This window comes from Marmota marmota, unplaced genomic scaffold (assembly GCF_001458135.2).
Source record: "Marmota marmota marmota unplaced genomic scaffold, marMar, whole genome shotgun sequence".
In the NCBI taxonomy this organism is placed as follows: domain Eukaryota; kingdom Metazoa; phylum Chordata; class Mammalia; order Rodentia; family Sciuridae; genus Marmota; species Marmota marmota.
Window position 1 is genome coordinate 42512237 of NW_025999932.1, and position 11937 is coordinate 42524173.

Below are 11937 nucleotides of genomic sequence, written 5' to 3' on the forward strand. Positions count from 1 at the left end.
GAACTCTACATAGTTCCTCTTCCTTTTGGCTAATGTATTCCTTAAGTTCCAGGTTTTCCTGCTGGATATTTAAACTACTTTTTTGTGACTGACTTAGCTGATTTACTAAATCTTCGACTTTATCTTCAAGCTTCTGCTTGGTTAAATGCAAATCACGGAGGCTCAGTGCACTCTCAGTTAACTTTTCTTTCTCTACATGCAACTCTTTAGTTATGTCCATTTTATCCTCCTCAAATTGATGAACTCTCTCTTTTTTGTCATCTAGATCTTGTTTCAATTTTGTGATTAGACCATCTCCTTCATTTTGCTGTTTTGATAGCTCATCTATTATCAAATTCATGTGCTTTGTAGCTTCCTGGTTCTCATTGTCCAGTTTTTCTAACTCAGCTATCAGCATTTCCTTTTTGTTAATACTTTCATTCAGTTCTTGCTCCTTAGCATCCAAGTTAAGTGTTAAGTCATGTATTTGTACATTCAAATTCATGTCTGTTGAAGCTGAACTTTTAATGACTTCATATTCCCAGCTCAATTTGCAAAGTGATATCTGAAGTTCTTCCTTTTCTTGACTCAATAATGATTTCTCTTTTTCTAAAACTTGGACATGCATTTGAAGTTTCAGATTGTCTTCAGCAAGACTGGTATCTTGTTTTAAACTACTCAGACTCATTTTTTCATTTTCAGAATCAGACAGGGCTTGTTGTATTCTCAACACTTCTCCCACTGATGAACTCTGTGGAGATATTGTTCCCTTTTCTGTAGCAGGATCACTCTGCTCCATCACAGAAGGCTGCAATTTACTACATTCCACTTTCAAGTTTTCACACTCTTCAATTATTTGTCTCTTTTCCACACTGAGCTGCTCTTTTTCTCTCTTCAGGACATCTCTGTCGTGTTCTGCAGAAGATAATTTTTTCTTTATGACTTTGATTGTATCCTCAAGTTCTTTGATTCTTCTTGTGGACTCTAGTTTTTCAGTTTGTAGAACCTGAATAGTGTTTTGCTTCTCCCAGACTTGAGACTCATCAGTGACTGTAACTCCTGAGTCACCTTGGTGTAACAGCTTTTCAAGTTCTGTGATCCGTCCTTCATAGTCATATGACTCCTGTTTATGCTGGTGATTTAACTCTGCCAGTTTCTGTTGATGTGCATTCTGCAAAACGGACATTTCATGTTGGTGATGATCCATGTCCTGACTTCGATTTTGTTCCAGTACCTTAATTGTATGGTATAGTTTGCTGATTTCACTTTGATCTGAATCATTTGTTCTTTGTGCCTGCGTGTTACGCCTCCAATGGCCAACTTCACATTCAAGTCTTGAAACTTCATTTTTCAATCTGTTTATTTCCTGTTGTGATGAAATTATGTTACTAAAGTCCTTGGCATCATCACAGAAAGTTGAAAAATGATGGCTGAGTCCATAACCGAATGAACAAGGTGCGCTGGTTGCTGGTACACCACCCGCTCCTGAAGGTACTGATTGAGCAGCTGACTGCAGGCTCAACACCTGCTCCTGTAGTGCCATCTGGCTTGCTTGAAGATGGCTGAAGTCTACCTGTTTCTGTTGCAGCTGGTTTTGGTAACTTGTAGATTGAAGGTTTATTTGAAGCTGTGCTGCTTCATCCTTTTTGTCCAGATCAGTACAATACTTTTTACGTCTTGTATTCTCTGATCTCAACCTTGATTCTGTGGTTTCAATTTTTTTCCCTCGACAACCAAGTGAACTGTCTTCCACAGCTTTGGAGACCTCCACAGGCATATGTATGATGCAGCTGGAGACTTGGCCAGTGGGGGAAGCCAAGCTGCCTCCCACCTGACCCAAAGACTGGCCCAAGCTGAAGCCTAGGCCTCTAAACCATGAAAACATTGCTAGAGCTTCAGAGAGCCCTCAGCTGTGCTCCAAAAACCGCTCTATGACCATCCACCTTCTAGCTGAATGTCCTGGAGCATTGCAGGGATCAATTATGACCAAAGCATTCAGAATTCCGGGGAGTGCAGGGTTCTTGCCACCTTGGCACTCTGCCTTAAAGGTAGAGGCCTGGCCTGGACTTTGACTAGGGACTTGCCACCAGGGCCTCAGTCACCCCCGCGGGGACTCTGCTCCCTCCCTGGACTTTCAGCCCTCTGGTTGGGTGACTTCTCCCTCAGAGTTAGTGACTCCCCCAGCTCCAGCTGGTCCTGCCACCTCCATGCTGGCCACCAGAACACCCCCATCTGAGAGACTTTACCCTGTCTTGGAGGCCTGAAGTTGAAGTTCTGCCCTCAAGGACTCAAGTTTTCTATGAAATGTAATTTGTTGGTGATGGTTTCCAGTGGAATTTTCTTTTTTTTGTTTTTTAATATATGACAGCGGAATGCATTACAATTCTTATTACACACATAGAGCACAATTTTCCACATCTCTGGTTTTATACAAAGTTTTTGCACATACATGTACTTTGTATAATAATGATCATCACATTCCACCATCATTTATAATCCCACGCCCCCTCCCTTCTTTTCCCACCCTCTCTGGCCAATCTAGAGTTCCTTTATTCCTCCCATGCTCCCTCTCCCTATCCCACTATGAATCAGCCTCCTTATATCAAAAAAAACATTTGGCATTTGTTTTTTGTTTTTTTTTTTTTTTTGGATTGGCTAACTTCACTTAGCATTATCTTCTCTAATTCCATCCATTTACCTGCAAATGCCATGATTTATTCTCCTTTATTGCTGAGTAATATTCCATTGTGTATATATGTCACATTTTTAAAAAATCCATTCATCCATTTAAGGGCATCTGGTTGGTTCCACAGTTTAGCTATTGTGAAGTGTGATTTGTGTCTTTCATTTCCATGAGTTCTGACTGGTTTCTTTTCAATATTTCTATTTCTTTATTGAAGTGGTCGTTTATCTCCAATATTAGCTTTCTTCATTCATTGCTTAGATCTTCTTTTAGTTTAACATTTTAATAATCATTTTTATAATCTTTGAAATTTCATCTACTTCCATATCTGTGGGATCCTTTGTTGGGAATTCTGAATTTTGGAGGAGATTTCTTGGCCTATTTCCTCATGTTTTCAGAGGTCTTGGTTGGACTTGTGCATCAGTTTAGATGGATTCTCCTTCCTCTTTTAAGTCCTCTTGTGGATAGTTATCTTTTTTGCTTTATGAGTAGATATCCAATGTGCAACCTGAGATGCCCCTCTGATTGTTCCTCCTTGAGACCTGTTTTTTCATTTTTGGTTTTGGTTTTTTGGTTTGAGAGTTTTGTTTCCTCAATTCTCTGCCCTTGAAGTAATGTGAAGGCTCAGGTGGGGCTAGATCATCATGTGTGAAGTGAGATTTGCTGTTACTTACTTGGCAGAGTTGTGAGTATTGCTCCACAGTGAGATCTCGATTCTATGATCTTGAAATGTCCCGATCACTTTCCAGCCCCTCTTACAGGAAGTGGGAGCCAGGAATAGCACTACTGTTAGCAACAGATGTACAGTGTCTGCTGTCCATTTTGACATCTATAGCAATAATTGCCACCTATATAGGAATGTTGAGGTGAGCATCAGTATCATCAATACCAAAAATAAAAAATCATGAACTCAATCAAGAATTAAACAGCAGGTGTCTACTCTGTCGTGTATTCTATCAATATCACAGCAACATGAATGGGGTATGAATTACATTAACTATCTAATTCTATTAGACAGTTAAATTAAAGTTTCTTAAGTAAAGAAAAAATAGGGTAGGAAGGCAAGAAAATTTGAAATATGTTAAGTAAACAAAAGAGAGTCAGGAGATAGGTAGCTGATGTTGACTATAAAGAAGGAATTACAAAAAATTAACTAAAAGTAATTAAAAGACAAAAGAGGAGAGGGAGCATGAAAATTTGGTATTGGGGTGGAGAGAATATAAAGAAGTGGGATTAAGGAAAAAAAACCAATATAGAAACAAACAAGCAAATGTAAGGTCAAAACAGTTCAAACCTATATATAATTATATCCCACCTAAGTCAAAACATGCAAAAGAAAGCAATTAAATGAAAGTAAAATTACATAAATATATACTTTTTTCTAACCTATCCACACAGTGAGAACACTCACATACACACACACACATTCTCACACACACATACCTCAAAACTTGCAGAATAAAAAGAAATTACAAATTAATAAAATATAATAATTAACCAACCACAGGTATATGGTTTATTTGTCCCATAGTTAATAAGGAAAATGTGTATTATATGGTATAAACTATGTAATTGCTAATACACACATCATAATTTAGGCAAATAAGTTCAAGAACTCCAAACTCTCTGAAAGTTCATGCATTCTTTGAATCTGAATTTAAAATATAGCACTCTTCATTAGGGTAGGCACTAGATTGACACAAATAAAATATGAAAGTCAAGTATAAATACATATGGAAAAAAGAATTTATAAAAATACATATAACCAATAGTATGAACTCATTGAATGAGTTAAGAGAAAAAAATAGATTATGAAACATCATGAATAATATATCTAATTATGTTTTTGACAAAGTAGCTATGGTTGAGTTTCAAGGAGCTGGAAATATTTAGCCATGTCCAAATCAAGCACTGTTTTCTCTTGGCTAATTATTCCCAGTTCTTCTCTCATAACTTATGTGGCTTCAGTTCAAGCACTTTCACCATCCTACTCACATCTCTTTGGATATATTCTACCTTAACATAATCCTATAGAAGATGAATATTAACAAATGATAGTTGAAGAATAGCCTGATTGGCTACTTACAGAAAAGGCCCATTCTGTTTTGTAATGGGGAGGCCGCTTTGTAATAATGCAGCCTAAATTGAGAAGTGCTTTGTACTGTAGTCATATTGTATTGCTCACTCATATTAAACTCATTCTCCTAATCTGAGAGATCACATTGGCATACACAGGTACACTCCAGCATATGCTGGAACATAAAACTCTTACTGCCATTTCATAATATATTCCTTACTTGCTCATCCTGGACCTTATAGAATAGTGAATAGAACATGACATTTGAGAATAAAATTTGGTTTAGGATAGTGAATATTTTAAGTTGAAACAAAATATGTTCTACACGTGAAAATAAATTTTGAGGATATTCTCATTATCATGTATGTTCTTTCTACAACATCTTCAAAAACAGAGAGAATATTCTTCAAAAAGACAAATTATACTCAGGAGTATGAGTCAGTAGGAGTCCATGTTCCAGAAAAATGTAAAAAGGAAAATGGAGATGGGAATGTAGCTTACTAGTAGAGCATTCTTGTGTTCAATCATTAGTACCACAAACCACCATCAGCACAACAACAAAAAACAACAACAAGAAAAAAGCATAATTCTAAGAGTTCATATTTATTGAGACTTTACAGTGAGCCACAGTGGCACTGTGAAGTAGACCACAAATGTATTTTAGAGATTATTTTAGATTACTTAGATTAATAAATAATTTAGATTATTTTAGGAACTGATTATTTGCTGTGATTCTTACATAAAGCATTTTTTTTTAAATTTTTTTAAATTTGTTCTTAATAGTTATACATGACAGTAGAATGCATTTTGAACATCACACATAAGTGGAGTATAACTTCTCGTTCTTCTGGCTGTACATTATGTAGAATTATACCAGTCATGTAATCATATATGCACATATGGTAATAATGTCTGATTCATTCTACTATCCTTCCTACCTCACCTCACTCCCCTCTGTCTAATCCAAAGTTCCTCTGTGCTTCCTTACCCTACTCCCTTACTGTGGGTAAGCATCCACATATCAGAAAACATTCAGCTTTTGGTTCCTTGGAATTGGCTTATTTCACTTACTATGATATGGTCCCGTTCCATCTATTTACTAGCAAATGCCATAATTTCATTCTTGTTTAAGGCTGAATAATATTCCGTTGTGTATATATACCACATTTTCTTTATCCATTCATTACTGAAGGACATCTAGGTTGTTTCCACAATTTAGCTATTGTGAATTGTGCTGCTATAAACATTGATGTGGCTGTGTCCCTGTGGTATGCTGTTTTTAAGTTTTTTGGGTATAGACTGAGGAGTGGGATAGCTGTGTCAAATGGTGGTTCCATGCCCAGCTTGCCAAGGAATCTCAATATTGCTTTCCAAATTGGCTGCACCAATTTTCAGTCCCACCAGCAATGTATGAGTGTGAATTTTTCCCTACATCCTCACCAACACTTATTGTTGTTTGTATTCTTAATAGCTGCCATTCTGACTGGAGTGAGACGAAATCTTAGAGACTCACTCTATGTAGCAGGCAATCTTAAGAGATGGGTCCTGAGACATTTACAAATTCCCCAAACCAGAAATACCATAATAGCATGGAATTTCTCTCATAAAGTGCAGTCAAATATTACTAAAACCTTTTAATTAACTCCTTAAGACTTATATAATTCTGTAAATTGAGAGCTAGACTCATTAGTAAAGCTAATAATACAAATTCTGTCTGGAAAATTTATTGAAAGTTTGTGAGTTTCCTCTCCTTACCTCCTCACAGAATGCATGACAAAATTTATCATATGCATCCAAGCCACTTGTCCATGTGGCATTCCAACTCCATAATTCAGCCCAAATTTCTATTTTTCTGAATAAGCACAGATTTCTTCACTTTTTGTTCAGTTGTGGGCTGATACTATTTGCTGGTTAGATTTAGAATATTTTTGTTGTTGTCTTGTTTGGCTTTTTCCCTGTTTGTTCCTTTGTTTAGAAGGGGGCATTTTCCAAAGGATATAGAGACTTTCCTGTTTCACAACAGGTACATGGATGGAAACATGAGCTAAGAACTATAAAGTCAGGCTGAGATGAGGATGCATGCTGCTGAACAGGCTCCAGCCCAGGTTAAGTGAAAACTCTGCAAACTATGTGTGTACATTGACAAAGTTCAAATTATTACATTATGTGGACCACTGGAGTTCCTTGAAAGCGATCAAAACTGTATATGTAAATTATCTAAATGTCTAATGTATTATAATGATTTTTTAAAATATTCTAATATAATCTGCAAGTATATAGCCTTTCTGAGGGGTGGGGGAGGAGAATAAATTAGTGAGAATTAATGAGCCCTGTGAAAGTGGCTGGGTTATTTGCTTTACTATTTAGAGACATGATATCATTTATTAATTCTTCCAATAACTTTTTGTTTTGTTTTGTTTTTTACTCTATTCTGTTTTTGTTTTACTGCTATGCATCCAACTGAGGCCTTACTCAGACTAAGTGTGCACTCTACTGCTAAGCTCTACCCCAACCCCCTCCCAGTAAATTTATGAGGTAGCCATATGATTCCTACTTATTTATTTTTATTTATATATAACAGTGGAATGCATTACAATTCTTATTACACATATAGAGCACAAATTTTTCATATCTCTGGTTGTGTACAAAATATATTCACACCAATTTATGTCTTCATACATATACTTTGGATAATGATGTTCTTTGCATTCCACCATCATTTCTAACCCCATACCCCCTCACTTCCCCTCTAACCCCTCTTCCCAATCTAGAGTGCCTCTATTCCTCCCATGCTCCCTCTTCCTATCCCACTATGAATCAACTTCCTTATATCAAAGAAAACATTTGGCTAACTTCACTTAGCATTATCTTCTCAAACTCCATCCATTTACCTGCAAACACCATGATTTTATTCTCTTTTATTGCTGAGTAAAATTCCATTGTGTATATATGCCACATTTTTTTTTAATTCATTCACCTACTGAAGGGCATGTAGGTTGACTCCACAGTTTAGCTATTGTGAATTGTGCTGCTATTAACATTGATGTGGCTGTGTCCCTGTAGTATGCTGATTTTAAGTCCTTTGGGTATACCAAGGAGAAGGGATAGTTGGGGAAAATGGTGGTTCCATTCCCAATTTTTCAAAAATCTCCATACTGTTTTCCATATTCCCTGCAGAAATTTGCAGTCCCGCCAGCAATATATGAGTGTACCTTTTTCCCCACATCCTCAACTTATTGTTGTTTGTATGCATAATAGTTGACATTCTGACTGGAGTGAGATGAAGTCATAGAGTGGTTTTGATTTGCATTTTTCTAATTGTTAGTGATGATGAACATTTTTTTATATATTTGTTGATTGATAGTATATCACTTTCTGAGAAGTGTCTTTTCAGGTCCTTGGCCTATTTGTTGATTGGGTTATTTGTGTTTTTTTTTTTGTTTGTTTGTTTGTTTGTTTGTTTGTTTTGTGTTTAGCTTTTTGAGTTCTTTAATACCTTTGAGATTACTGATCTGATGTTTGAAGGATAAAGATTTGTTCCCAAGATGTAGGCTGTCTATTCATCTTACAGATTGTTTCTTTTGCTGAGAAGAAATTTAAGTTTGAGTCCATCCCATTTATTGAAACATGATTTTAATTCTTGTGCTATAGGAGTCTTATTAAGAAGTTGGGGCCTAATCCCACATGATAAATATTAGGGCATATTGAGAGAAGGTGGGTTTCATTTCATTTTGTTGCATATAGATTTCCATTTTTCCCAGCACCATTTGTTGAAGAGGCTATCTTTTCTCCAGTGCATGTCCTTGGCACCTTTGTCTATTTTATAAGAAAGGAAAGCCCCTAGAAGATATAGACATGTTCATTAGTACACAACTAATCATTGGTTGGAAAATAATCAAAGCTCTGTCTGTCTGACCCAATCCTGTATTTCTTTCTTCCTGTCTGTTTTTGTCATTGAAATGCAGAATTTAAAGGTCCAAAGAGGCCACAGATTCCTCAAAGTGATTAATTTTTCTATACCACCTAGAGAATAGTATATAGGAAAGAAGGAAAGAGGAAAGGAAAGAAGGAAGGAAGGAAGGAAGGAAGGAAGGGAGGGAGGGAGGGAGGGAAGGAAGGAAGGAAGGAAGGAAAGGAAAGAGTCTTGGATATTAGATTTCCCACCACTGGAGGATTAGTGTTTGGGGCCATGGTGTGGGAAAGTATGCAGTTGGAGACTTGGATGTATGTGTGTGTGGCAAAACCCTGGGGAGCCAGCTGCTTCCTGCAGCCCCTGCCATGGGTCCTATACTACCCCTTGTTTCTGGAGCCATGATAGTCTTAACACCAAGAGAATTCACCTTTGTGAGGAATGGGCTAAAACAATGTTGTTGCCAGAGACAGCACTTTTTTTTTTCATTGATTTAAAAAAAATTGACAGCAGAAATCTTTACAATTCTTATTACATGTGTACAGCACAATTTTTCATATCTCTGGTTGTATATAAAGTATGTTGACACCAATTCATGTCTTTATACATGTAATTTGGATGATGATGTCTATCACATTCCACCATCCTTGCTAATTCCCTTCTTCCTCCTTTTCCCTCCCACCCTTTTGCCTTATCTAGAATTCAATTCAGCTCATGCTCCCCCACCCTACCTCACTTATATCAGCCTCCTTATATCAGAGAAAACATTTGGCAGTTGATTTTTTGGGATTAGTTAACTTCACTTAGCATTATCTTCTCCAATGTTATCCATTTACCTGCAAATGCCATGATTTTATTCTCTTTTATTGCTGAGTAAAATTCCATTGCGTATATATGCCACTTTTTTTTTTAATCCATTCATTCACTGAAGGGCATCTAGGTTGGCTCCACAGTTTAGCTACTGTGAATTGTGCTGCTATAAACAGTGGTCTGGCTGTGTCCCTGTAGTATGCTGATTTTAAGTCCTTTGTGTACAGACCGAGGAGAGGGATAGCTGGGTCAAATGGTGGTTCCATTTCCAGATTTCCAAGGAATCTCCATACTGCTTTCCAAATTGACTGCACCAATTTGCAGTCCCACTAGCAATGTATGAGTGTACCTTTTCCCCCACATCCTCACCAACTCTTGTTGTTGTTTGTCTTCATAATAGCTGCCATTCTGACTGGAGTGAGATGATATCTTAGAGTAGTTTTGATTTGCATTTCTCTAATTGCGAGAGATGATGAACATTTTTTCATATATTTGTTGATTGATAGTATATCCTCTTCTGAGAAGTGTTTCTTCAGGTCCTTGGCCCATTTGTTGACTGGGTTATTTGTTTTTTTTGCTGTTTAGCTTTTTGAGTTCTTTATATACCTTAGAGATTAGTGCTCAATCTGATGTGTGGGGGGTAAAAACTTGCTCCCAGGATGTAGGCTCTCGGTTCACCTTGCAGATTGTTTCTTTTGCTGAGAGGAAACTTTTTAGTTTGATTCCATCCCATTTATTCATTCTTGGTTTTAATTCTTTTATGCTATAGGAGTTTTATTAAGGAAGTTGGGGCCTAATCCCACATGATGCAGATTAGGGACTACTTTTTCTTCTATTAGACATAGAATCTCTGGTTTAATTCCTAGGTCATGATCCACTTGGAGTTGAGTTTTGTGCATGGTGAAAACTGGAAATCCATTTTTGCATATGGATTTCCAGTTTTCCCAGCACCATTAGTTGAAGATGCTATCATTTCTTCAATGCCTATTTTTAGCCACTTTGTCTAATATAAGATAATTGTAGTTTTGGGGGTTAGTCTCTGTGTCTTTTATTCTGTACCATTGGTCTACCAGTCTTTTTTGGTGCTGTTTTTGTTACTATTGCTCTGTAGTATAGTTTCAGGTCTGGTATAGTGATGCCACCTGCTTCACTCTTTCTGCTAAGAGTTGCTTTAGATATTCTGGGTCTCTTATTTTTCCAGATGAATTTCATGATTGCTTTTTCTATTTCTATGTGGAATGCCATTGGGATTTTGATCAAGAATTGCATTAAATCTGTATAGTGCTTTTGGTAGTATGGTCATTTTGATAATATTAATTCTGCCTATCCAAGAGCAAGGTAGATCTTTCCATCTTCTAAGGTCTTCTTTGAGTTCTTTCTTTAGGGTTCTGTAGTTTTAATTGTATAGATCTTTCATCTCTTTTGGTAAGTTGATTCCCAGGTATCTTATTTTTTTGAGGTTATTGTAAATGGGGTAGTTTTCCTCATTTCCTTCTCAGAGAGTTTATCTTTGATATACAGAAATGCCTTTGATTTATGGGTGTTGATTTTATATCCTGCTATTTTGCTGAATTCACTTACTAGTTCTAGAAGTTTTCTGGTAGAGCTTTTTGTGTCTTCTAAGTATAGAATCATATCATCAGTAAATAGGCTAATTTAAGTCCTTCTTTTCTATATATATCCTTTAATTTCTTTCATCTGTATAATTGCTCTGGCCAGCATTTCAAGAACTATGTTGAATAGAAGTGGTGAAAGAGGGCATCCATGTCTTGTTCCAGTTTTTAGAGGGAATACCTTTAATTTTTCTCCATTTAGGATGATGTTGGTCTGGGGCTTAGCATAGCTAGCCCTTACAATGTTGAGATATATTCCTGTTATCCCTTGTTTTTCCTAGTATTTTGAACATGAAAGGGTGCTGTATTGTGTCAAATCCTTTTTCTGCATCTATTGAGATGATCATATGATTCTTATCTTTGAGTCTGCTGATGTGATGAATTATATTTATTGATTTCTGGATGTTGAACCAACCTTGCATCCCTGGGATGAATCCCACTTGATCATGGTGCAAATCTTTTTGATATGTTTTTGTATTCAATTTGCCAGAATTTTATTGAGAATTTTTGCATCTATGTTCATTGGAGATATTGGTCTGAAGTTTTCTAACACTCTACAATTTCCAATACTCTACAATTTATTTGAGGAAATAGAGAAAGAGGCAGCTCTTCCAAATATGTTCCAGGAAGCCAATATAACCCTGATCCCCAAACCAGGCAAAGACACATCAAAGAAAGAAAACTTCAGAGAGTGCATGTTTTGGAATAAATTCTTTCTTCAGCCCGGGGAAAAGGTGCAAGAGTGAACTGGTAACACTTTTAGGTACACTATAACTTGTTTTTTTGAAAATATTTTCTTATTTATTTATAAATAACAGTAGAATGCATTACAATTCTTATTACATATATACAGCTCAATTTTTCA